Consider the following 10,697-nt stretch of genomic DNA (forward strand, 5'->3'; position numbering starts at 1 on the left):
ATTAAAATAGCACAGAACATAAATGTTACAGCATAGATTAATGTGATTTATGTCACAATAACTCTAACATAGTCAATGGAATAGAATAGAAAGCTTCAAGACAATCTTTCAGGTACCTGGCTTTATTTGATAATAAAAGTGACAGTACAAGTCTTGGAGGAAGAAGAAATATTCAATAACTGACCCTGAGATGATTGATTAATATTTGAGGGAATAAATAAAACAAAATTAAATCCTCATCTCATGGTGTACATCAATGTCGATTCCAGATTGATTAAAGAGTATAAAGTAATTTAAAAGTTAATTAAAAGTAATAAACAATCTTGACAAAGTTCTGGCAACTTATCACTTCATTACTGAAATCTAACATCCAACTCCCCAATTCCCTTATTTTAAATATGCACTTAGGGACACTGGAGATGGCTCAGTGGTTAAGGCAGCAGCAAATACCCCAATCCACCTAAGCTCAGATGAATATGGAGGCCCATCTCTAAATCCAACCTGGAAAAGCAGAGCTGGGGTCCTCAGAGCAAGCTGGCTAGTGAGACTCACCATATAGATGAACTCTGGGTTTGTTTGAGGGACCTTGAATTAATGAATAAGGTGGAAAATTAAGATGATTCTCAATATCAACATGAGGTATGCGTGTGCGCACACACAAATAATTTACATTATATAATGAACAAACCATATATGAGAGAATAAACATATGTATGATATTAAAATCCATTTCCTGGAAAAGAGTCACTAAAATGTAATCAAACCACATTATGTAAATATGTGCAATTATATGTGATAGAAATACATTTAAGGTATAAATGTATATCTATACATAGTCTATAAACAGGGCACACCTATGAGGGTAGCCTCCCCAAGCCCATGGTTTTGTTTTCTGTAGTTTCAAGAACACATCAAATCATTTCATATCACTTCAAGGATGACCGTATCACAGTAAAAGGCTTTGAGGGTCTGGAGCTCAGTGACAGAGCATATGCAAAGTTCCAGGACCCATCCTCTAGTCTACAAAGATTGAGTTGCATTTAAAAGGGAGACCACATTCGCATAACTTTTACTACAGTAGGCTTTAGAATTATTAGTAATTGTTATTTCATTTTTAGTGATTGTTACTCATCTCTTACCATGCTTAATTTACAAAATTAAAATTTATTATACCAGCTGGGCGGTGGTGGTGCACGCCTTTAATCCCAGCACTTGGGAGGCAGAGGCAGGCAGTTCAAGGCCAGCCTGGTCTACAGAGTGAGTTCTGGAACAGCCAGGGCTACACAGAGAAACCCTGTCTCAAACAACAACAACAATAACAACAAAAATTTATTATACCCATGTGTCTAGTTTCCTTTCTGATGCAGTGATAAAATGTTCCAACCAGAGGAGAGAGGGGTTTCTTTCTTATAGTTCCAGGTCATAGGCATCATTGTAGGAGAGTTGAGGCAGAAACTTCAAATAGATGGTTATATCACATCAAGAGCAGAGCAAAATAAATGCAAACATGTTCATTTTCTTGCCTGTGCTCAGCTCCATTTCTCTACTATTATATAGGCTAGGACCCTTTGCCTAGGGAATGACGCTACCCACACTGGGATAGATCTTCCCACATCAGTTACCTTATTAAGACAATTATCTACAGAGGTATTCACAGGCCAACCAATGGAGACAATCCCTTACTCAGACTCTCTTCCTGGGTGATTCTAGGTTGAGTCACATATTAGAGTATGGAACTACATGGCATCAGGCATCTACGGGGGGGGGGGCTTGCTTGGAATTTATCTTTCACAAATGTGGGACCAAATAAATAGAGAGAAGAGGAAGAGGGGGTGCCAGACATAAGGCTACATTCATAGTGGGAAATACAGACGGTTGGTACACATATAATTAAAACACTTTAAATATGTTCCATTTGGTATGGGTGAGATACCCAGTGAGGAAACCACCAGCAAAAATAAGAGTAAACTTAGAATTATAGATAGGAATTAAATCTGGAAGAAATGCTGAATAGACACTCATGCTGATAAGCTAGAGAAAGGTGAAAAGGATTTGAAGAAAACATTCATGGCCAAAAGTTGATTCCAAAAAGAATTTAAAAATCTATGAGAAAAAAAATCTGAAAAGAGAGTCAAAGAATGGCAATGGTCCCAAGTGACTTTATGAATGACATCACACAGTGTTTGTGCAAATGCATGGAAGCTGATGGAATCTCTTCTTGCATGGACCATCCACAAGACACCCAGGATCCTAGCGGAGCCACGAAGGTGGCAGGCTTACTTAGATGGTAAATCAAAGGACAGACTGAAGGTTGCAGCAAAGCTTATAGAAAGTGCCAGAGGCTGCTCCCCCCTGACCAGTTGGCTGAAGAGCAACTCAGGGACCTTCACTGAATTCAGTTTGGTGTAAGTTGTGGAAGACAGGCAGCCAAACACCAGCAAACCAAAAAGAAGCCATGCCTACCATACTGCAAGTTCCCCTGAAGATGAAAAAGTGCAGAATGCCGTCTGTATGAACACATTAATAATAAACTCACCAATAATGTATCAGTGTTACAATAAGGGAATAAATCAAAACACTTCCCCTAGGTATCACTTAACCAAGCCCAAGCCCAGATCTGAATGCATTACAGTCTTCCTGTGTCTTCTGTTCTCCCAGCAAAGGCTGCCTACCCTGTCTGCTGTATGACTCTGCATCTGTGCCTGCCTGAAGGCTGTCTTGTGAAATCTGTCCCTGTGTCTTTGTCGGTGTGCCAGTCCCTCACAAAGTGCTTTGCCCTGTATTTATTGAGTAGCACAGAAGTCATCACATGTTGAAGGAATAAAGGCTATTTTATAAAATTCTTGAACAGAGTTTTATAAGGGATTAAGTCACTGACTCTAGCTGACCTGGATAACAGTATTACAAACCACGTATCAAATAGTACCTGTGTGTTGCATTCAACATTTATAGAGGATATTCATTTTATAAGATTGCTTTCAACCTATACTTGCTGTTTTCAGCATGTGATTATCATAAGACATGCATTGGTCTCTGGGGCAGGGCCATGCCAAGCTATGTATTAGCTTAGGTTGTATAACTTGATCACATGGGAAATCCAAGGCAAGTAAGGCTGACTGTTACATTATTCTCTGTTTTGTTTTGTTTTTTGAGACAGGGTCTGTATGTACCACTGACTGTCCTGGAACTAACTATGTAGACCAGGCAGGCTTTGAACTCACAGAGATCCTCCAGCCTTTGCCTTCTGAGTCCTGGGATTAAAGGTGTTCACCACTACACCTGATGTTACATTTTCCTGAAAGGCAGGTTAGGCCGACAGGCTGAGTGCACGGTAAGATAGCAGTCTTACATCTTAAGTAACCTTGGGTTGTATTATTAACATGACTGTAAGGTCCAGCAAAAAAGTCCAGCCTCCTAGAAAGTAAGATACTTCTACCATAATGTACTGCCATAGCAGAACTGGGGGTGGCGGTGGTGGGGGTGCAGAACTCTGCATCATGATCCACAGTCACTGCCAAAGGTCTTTATTAGAAGTTTATCATTCCCCGGTCAGTCCATCCAGGTGGGTCATTTTGATCAATAACTTTAAGTTCATTTCGCGTCAAGCTGAGAATCATAAAATATTTTGTCTTTTGTGTCAGGCTGAACATTCCTAGGTAAGAGTAAAGAGATGATCAACTAATCTGAACGATCATTCATTCACTAGGCCTTCCAGTCAATAAATACTCATCCACTACCCAACGTATGGCAGGTGCTATTATAAAGTATGAAGCAAGAGCAGCCAATCAAACAGAAAACCCAGCCAGGCCTTATCGATCGCCCAGGTCTGCAATCCCAGCGACAGGACAGGTTGAGGTGAAAGTTCAAGGCACCTGAATCCCATTTTGGAAAACACACCACACTACAAAATGAGTTCAAAGCCTGCCCAGATTCAAAACTGAGTTCAGGTCCAGCCTGGGCAATTTAGTAAGACCTTGTATAGGCAAGGTGGTAAAAAAAAAACCTTTGCTGTCAAGGCCGATGGCCTAATTCAGTCTTGGGGATCTGTATGGTAGAAGGAGAGAACCAATTCACAAAAGCCTTCTGACCTCCACAAATGAGCTATGCTGTGCATATTCCCCCAAGCATCCCCCCCACACACACAAAATAGGTAAATAAATATGAGAGAAAATATTAAGTAAAACGAGAACTTGGAATAGAGCAGTGGGAGAAAGTTTGCCTGGCCTGCGCAAGGCTCCAAGTTCAGCCCACAGTCCACAGAACAAAACAGTTTGAGTATTCTCTGCCCTCCTGCGGCTGCATGGTTTGGAGACCACAATGATGAGCAGCGGGAGAAGAACAGGATCTTCTGTCCGTTTCAGGGTTGAGAGCCTTACCTCCTTTATAGTTAGCACTCATTTGTAGGCTTGGAGTCCAATCTGGAAAACATACCACACTACAGAATAATCCAGCATTGAGGACCAGGGCTGGATTGGGAAGCTACACAAGAGGGGCATGTCCGTGATTTCTGTAGCAGCAGTGAGCACAAGAACTTTTTTGTTAGGACTAAAGATACTTAAAAGTTCGATTCAGGTCTCAAAGCTCTAGGCTCACATTTAATTCAGAGCCGTTCAACTCTTTCATAGTTTGAACGTGAGGATTCCTCATTCATCCTCTCCTTACCCACCTTCCTCTCCCTAGTACCTCCACCTTCTCTGGCTGGTTCCCCTTACTTTCATGGCACATATATCCAACCCCTCACCCCCACTAAAGATCTCTTCTTCCCCTTTCAGGATTCCTTTCTAATTTCATGTCTAACACACTGGTTGTTTTTGTTGTTGTTGTTGTTGTTCTCTCTGTCTCTCGCTCACTCGCTAGCTCGTTAGCTCGCTGGCTCTCTTTCTTACCTTTGAAACAGGGTCTTGGATACAGGCCCTGAGCCCTGAGCTCCTCCTGCCTCCGAAGTGCCCAGTTTGCAGATAAATGCTACCACACTTGGTTCCCTGCCTGTAACTTTCAGGAGTGAGGCTTTGGTTAACACTCTAGGCCATCAGGAGAAAGTCCTGAATGGACCCTATTTCATTGATCTGCAGAGGTTTCTGAGGTAGCTTTAGGCCTTGTAGTTATCTCCTTGGGTCTTTATCTCTTCTCTAAACACCCCTTGAGTCTCTAGCTGCCCCCTGGGTCTCTACATTTTCCTGGTGTATATGTCTCAAGGAAACTAAGCCCATAATGTCAGCCATTTGTTATTCCAAAGGTGGCAGATTAGAACAGATCTCATTAAGAGAGCCAGGCTCTTTGGCATCATCATCTTATTTATAGTGCAGCTGACATCTATTGAGCACTTGATACATGCCGGGCGCCGTGCTGCGTGTATTATCATACGTAATCTGAAATCTGCAGTAACGAAGGTCCTATTAGCTGAAGTGGCAGGTCTTAATATGATCCCGGTTTTATTTGGGCGGGACGGGGGAAGGACATAGAAGGTTAATTTACTTTTTCAAGGTCATACAGGAGATGCACTTCTCCAAACCCAATCATCTACCTTTACTGTCTACTGCCTGCTGTGCTTGAAGTACAGCGTTTGATTCCACAGATGCAAGCTTTTATCCTCAGATCTGCTCTGGACTACTGCTGAACAAAGACTCTCTCCCCTAGTTCCCCCACTGACATTATTTGAGATTCTTTATTCTAAGTCCAGTTCCCTGGAGTCAGATTTTGGAAGAAGGCAAATTCCATTCTCCTGTGTCCCATGTCCTATTTCAACCAAGAAGACAGGAAGGACAGTAGTTTTCATGGGGAGTCTTGGGGCTGAAGGAATCTGCTATATTGCTACCCTCTGCTCTAATTTCTGCCCTATGGAGCATTATCAAAGCACCACTGCACAACCAGAAAAGCACAAGTCTCACCAGATCATCCCCCCCGTTAAGCCCATGGAGTGTTCCCTTCAGCCCTCTGGAAATGTATACACCGTAATGTCCTAAACACCAATACCTGTAGCCTGAATTAATGACACAGCTCCCTAAAGTGGCCCCTGGTCTTCACTCCTGCACCTTCATTGCCCACTCCATGTCCAGAGTAAAATCTCCAAATGGCATTGTTCAAGCTCCTCCCCCAACAACTTGGCTATACATCTTTACATTAGGGAGAAGTAACGCTCACGGAGAAATAACAGCCATGCTTTTCTTCCCTGCCTTGCTAGGACTACACAGTCTGGCGCTAGTTTACGTTCTGACCTCATCTTTCATTCATCTCCCTGTCCATGAAAACGCCCACAAAGCTATTCTCACTGACCGTCATAAGCCATGTGCATAGCCTTTGTGCTGGACACAGTCCCTGGTGCCTTTTAGGCTCCTCCTCTGGCCCAGGCTTTTTTTTTTTTTTTTTTTTTTTTTTTTTTTTAGCTAGAGGTTCCCTTCTCAGAATGCCTTCTTTAACTGACTGTGTTGCCTAAAGTGACCCTTTTACTGCCAATGCTGGTTTTTGTTACCCAATCTTATTTTCTTCAAGGTGTGTATGGCTGCTGCAGGCTACTGTTTGGATCCTAAATGGCCCCGACAGCCATATGGTAAAGACTTCTAGGGTAGTGCTATTGGGAGATCACGAAGCCTTTGGTAGGTGGGGCATGGTGGGAGGTCCTTGGGTGACAGAGGCACACCTCTGAAAAGGATGTGCTTCCACCCTCCATCTACCTCTCTTCTCTTTTCCCCTGGGTATTTCTTCTGGTGAATGAGGGTGAAGGGTTTTATTCATCTCAACCACAACCAACTGCTTCATCACAGCCTCAAAGCAACAGGGCCAACTGACTGTGGACTGTAACCTCCAGACATGTGAGCCAAAAGAAGCCTTTTTTATTTATAAGTTTATTGGCTCCAGTATTTTGTGATAGTAACAGAGAGCCTAGCATACCGTATTTCTTTGGTTGGTTGGTTGGTTGGTTGGTTGGTTGGTTGGTTGGTTACATATTCCTTGGCCATTTCTCCCCATTAACATATGAGTTCATTAAAGGATGGGGAATCCATTTTTCTTGCTCACTGCTTCAGCCTCAACACCTCTAGTAGTACTTGGTGAGTAAGTGTACCCTTTTTTTTTTAAGATTTATTTTTAATTACATGTCTGTGTGTGCTCCTGTGTAGGGTGTGTGCATGTGAGTACAGCTGCTCATGGAGGTGAGAAGAGTTTGTGGGATCACCTGGAGTTGGAATTGTAAGTTGTGAGACTCCCAACTGGTATGCTAGGAACCAAACATGCCTCACTGGTGAGGGCAGTGTGTGTTCTTAACCACACAACTGCCTCTCTAGCCCCATATGTATTTTTAATTCAAATGACCTAGCACAGGTAAGTGGCCCTCCGTGACTGCAGCACGCTGTGTATGCCGTTTTACTTCTTGCCTTTTCCCTATTCTTCTGGCATCCCCACCCTGAGTTTCTTCTAAGAATCACCCCTCAACCTATTATCATCTACATGGATTAAGATGAGGCTGATCTTCTCTGTACATCCAGGGATGGAACGGGAGCACAGGCCTCAAAGCTATTTCCTGCTTACCATGATCATGTTCAGGTGGAAACGGACCAATGAGAAACCAGCTCTAAGCATATCTGCTCCCTCTGGGGTTGTAGGTAGGACAGAAGCCAGGAGCACTGGCTTCTTGAGAAGAGCCAGACTGAGCATGGAGCCAGCATAGAGCAAGGTCAGGCTGAGTGGTAGAGAGACAGAGCCAACATTCCTGGGGGCCCTGGTACAGCTATTCCAAGTGTCCTTACCCTTTCAGTTTCACAGACACCGACTCCTGAGTTTATTTGTTCATTTATCCATTTTGAGTCTTAAATCACCTCATGAGTCTGGGGTTTGCCATATACTAGGAGTTTTGAAGACAAATAGACCTGGCCTATGATGATGGCTAATAGTATAAGGGACACAGCATCATCTCTTTTATTTTCAACTATTGTAAACAGGAGTTTGTGAATACACAGTGAGAGGTTGCTGACAAGTCACCAAGTCCTAGCTTCAGGAAGGAAGAAAGGGCAAAACAAAGCCATGTCACTCAGCCAAAAGTGACATTTATATATAAAATGGAAAACCCACAAAACAACATTTTCCCACCTTTTTATTGTGATGAAAATATATAACACAAAATTTGACATTTAAAAAATATTTTATTATTTTATTTTATTTTTGTTTTTGTTTGTTTGTTTTTCAAAACAGGGTTTCTCTGTATCACTGCGTTGGCTGTCCTGGAACTTACCCTGTAGACCAGGCTGGCCTTAAACTCATGGAGATCCACCTGCCTCTGCCTCCTGAGTTTTGGGATTACAGTCATGCACCACCATACCTGGCTAAGATTTTACTTTTATTTTATGTATATGTATAATTGCCTGCATGTATATTTGTGAACCACATGCATGCAGTACCCTTGGAGTCCAGATGAGAGCGTTGAATCCCCTAGAGCCAGAGTTACGAAAGATTGTGAGTTACTTTGTAGGTGACGGGAACTTGTCTTAGTCAGGGTTTCTATTCCTGCACAAACATCATGACCAAGAAGCAAGTTGGGGAGGAAAGGGTTTATTCAGCTTACTCTTCCACATTGCTGTTCATCACCAAAGGAAGTCAGGACTGAAACTCAAGCAGGTCAGGAAGCAGGAGCTGATGCAGAGGCCATGAAGGGATGTTACTGGCTTGCTTCCCCTGACTTGCTCATTTTGCCTTTTTATAGAACCCAAGACTACCAGCCCAGGGATGGCACCACCCACAATGAGCCCCCCCCCCCAGTCACTAATTGAGAAAATGTCTTACAGCTGGATCTCATGGAGGCATTTCCTCAAGGGAGGCTCCTTTCTCTACGATAATTCCAGCTTGTGTCAAGTTGACACACAAAACCAGCCAGTACACTTTCGAAACAAGGTCTTCTGCAAGGGCGGCCAGTGCTCTCTTAACCTCGGAGCCATCTCTCCAGTCTCAAACTTGACATTTTAATAATTTAAAGTATATGACTCAAGAGCATTAATCACATTTACAATACAGGACAATCTTTACCACTTTTACTGAGCTATTTTTAGTAATTCTAGCAAAAGTTTTATAGTGGTGGAAAAAAGCTTCCTGTTTCCCTTGCTCTTCAGCCCTGTGACCTCAATGCCCTGCCTCTATATGTTTGCCTGTTTTAGGAGGCTCAAATAAGCAGTCTTTCGTGTCAGCATAATGACGTCATCAAGGTTTGTTCATATATATAGCATATATAGCATGTGCTGAACTTCATACCTCTTCATGGTTGAATACTATTCTTCTGTATGTGTGTGTCACATTGTGGTTATCTATTCCTCAGCAGATAAATACACACATTGTTCTCACCCTCTGGCTATTTCCATACAGCATCTTTTAATTACATTTTATTGATCAGTGTTGTATTATAAGCCTTTTCTTTTTAAGGAATTAATTTTTAAAAAAAATATATCAAATTTTATTTCAACTATAGAAACAGGATCCAGATCATGATTGGTGTCTTGTTCTTATTTTCCCTCAAGCCCATTGCAGAGTGGGGCTTTCACCATTAGTCTAACTCCCTGCAACATGTTGACCTAATCTTGGATTATTTGTCCATCCTGAAGAGTTCTGTTTCAGTAGAGTATCTTCTGTAAAGTGCCCTCAATTGCCCTTGAGGACATTTCTCAGTCAGCTCTCCATGACTGCATAGGTTGAATTCCCTAGATGCACTTAATTTATTTAAGGGGAAGAATGCAAGGGACCATGGGACATGGTATAATAAAGAATAGTAAGCTTGAAATTGCGGTTTTCTGGAGAGCAGCAATAGTGCCAGTGAGAACTTGGTAGACATTAGCCTTGTTAAGCACCATCCCCTTTATCAGGAATCTATTGTATAATAATACACGATGACACAAATGTAGAGTTATCTGGAAAGAGGAACCACAACTGAGAAGAATACGCCCATCAGATTGTCATGTAAGCAAGCCTATGTGGACATTTTCTTGATTAACGATTATTGTGGGAGGGACTTGCTCACTATGGGTAGTGCCACCCTTGGGCATGTCTTAGTTAGGGTTACTACTGCTGAAGAGACATCATGACCAAGGCAACATATAAAAAGAAGCGTTTAATTGGTGCTTGCTTACCATTTCAGAGGGTTTGCCCATGATCATCATGGAGGGAGCATGGTGGCAAGAAGGCAGGCATGTCACTCGAGCAGTAGCCTTGACTGCACATCTGATCTGCAAGCTGTCCACAGAGAGAGGACAAGGCAGGGATTGGTATGGTATACTCAAAGCACACCTCCAGTGACCTATCTCCTCCAATAAGGCCACACCTCCTAATTCTTCCGAAACAGTCCACCAACTGGGAACCAAACTTTCAAATATATGAGGTCATGGGGCCATTCTCTCTCAAACCACCACAGGGAAGGAAGGGTTTCCATTCCTCTAGCTCAGCCTGCTTCTTATGCAACCCAGGACCACCTGCCCAAGGGTGGCACTACCCATAGTGAGCTGAACCTTCTCACTTATAGTCACTAATCAGGAAAATGCCTCCACTGGCTTGTTTACAGCCCAACCCGATGGGAGGATTCTCAGTAAAGTTCCTCTTTCCCGATAACTCTAGAATTGTGCAAAGTGACAAAAAGAAAAAGAAAAAAAAAAAGGTCTCTTCCGGTCAGAAAAGCACCGGGGCAGCTGGGGCGCAGGGTCGGCTGACACTCGCCAGCTACCCACAAC

This window comes from Mus caroli, chromosome 7 (assembly GCF_900094665.2).
Source record: "Mus caroli chromosome 7, CAROLI_EIJ_v1.1, whole genome shotgun sequence".
NCBI classification, from domain to species: Eukaryota; Metazoa; Chordata; class Mammalia; order Rodentia; family Muridae; genus Mus; species Mus caroli.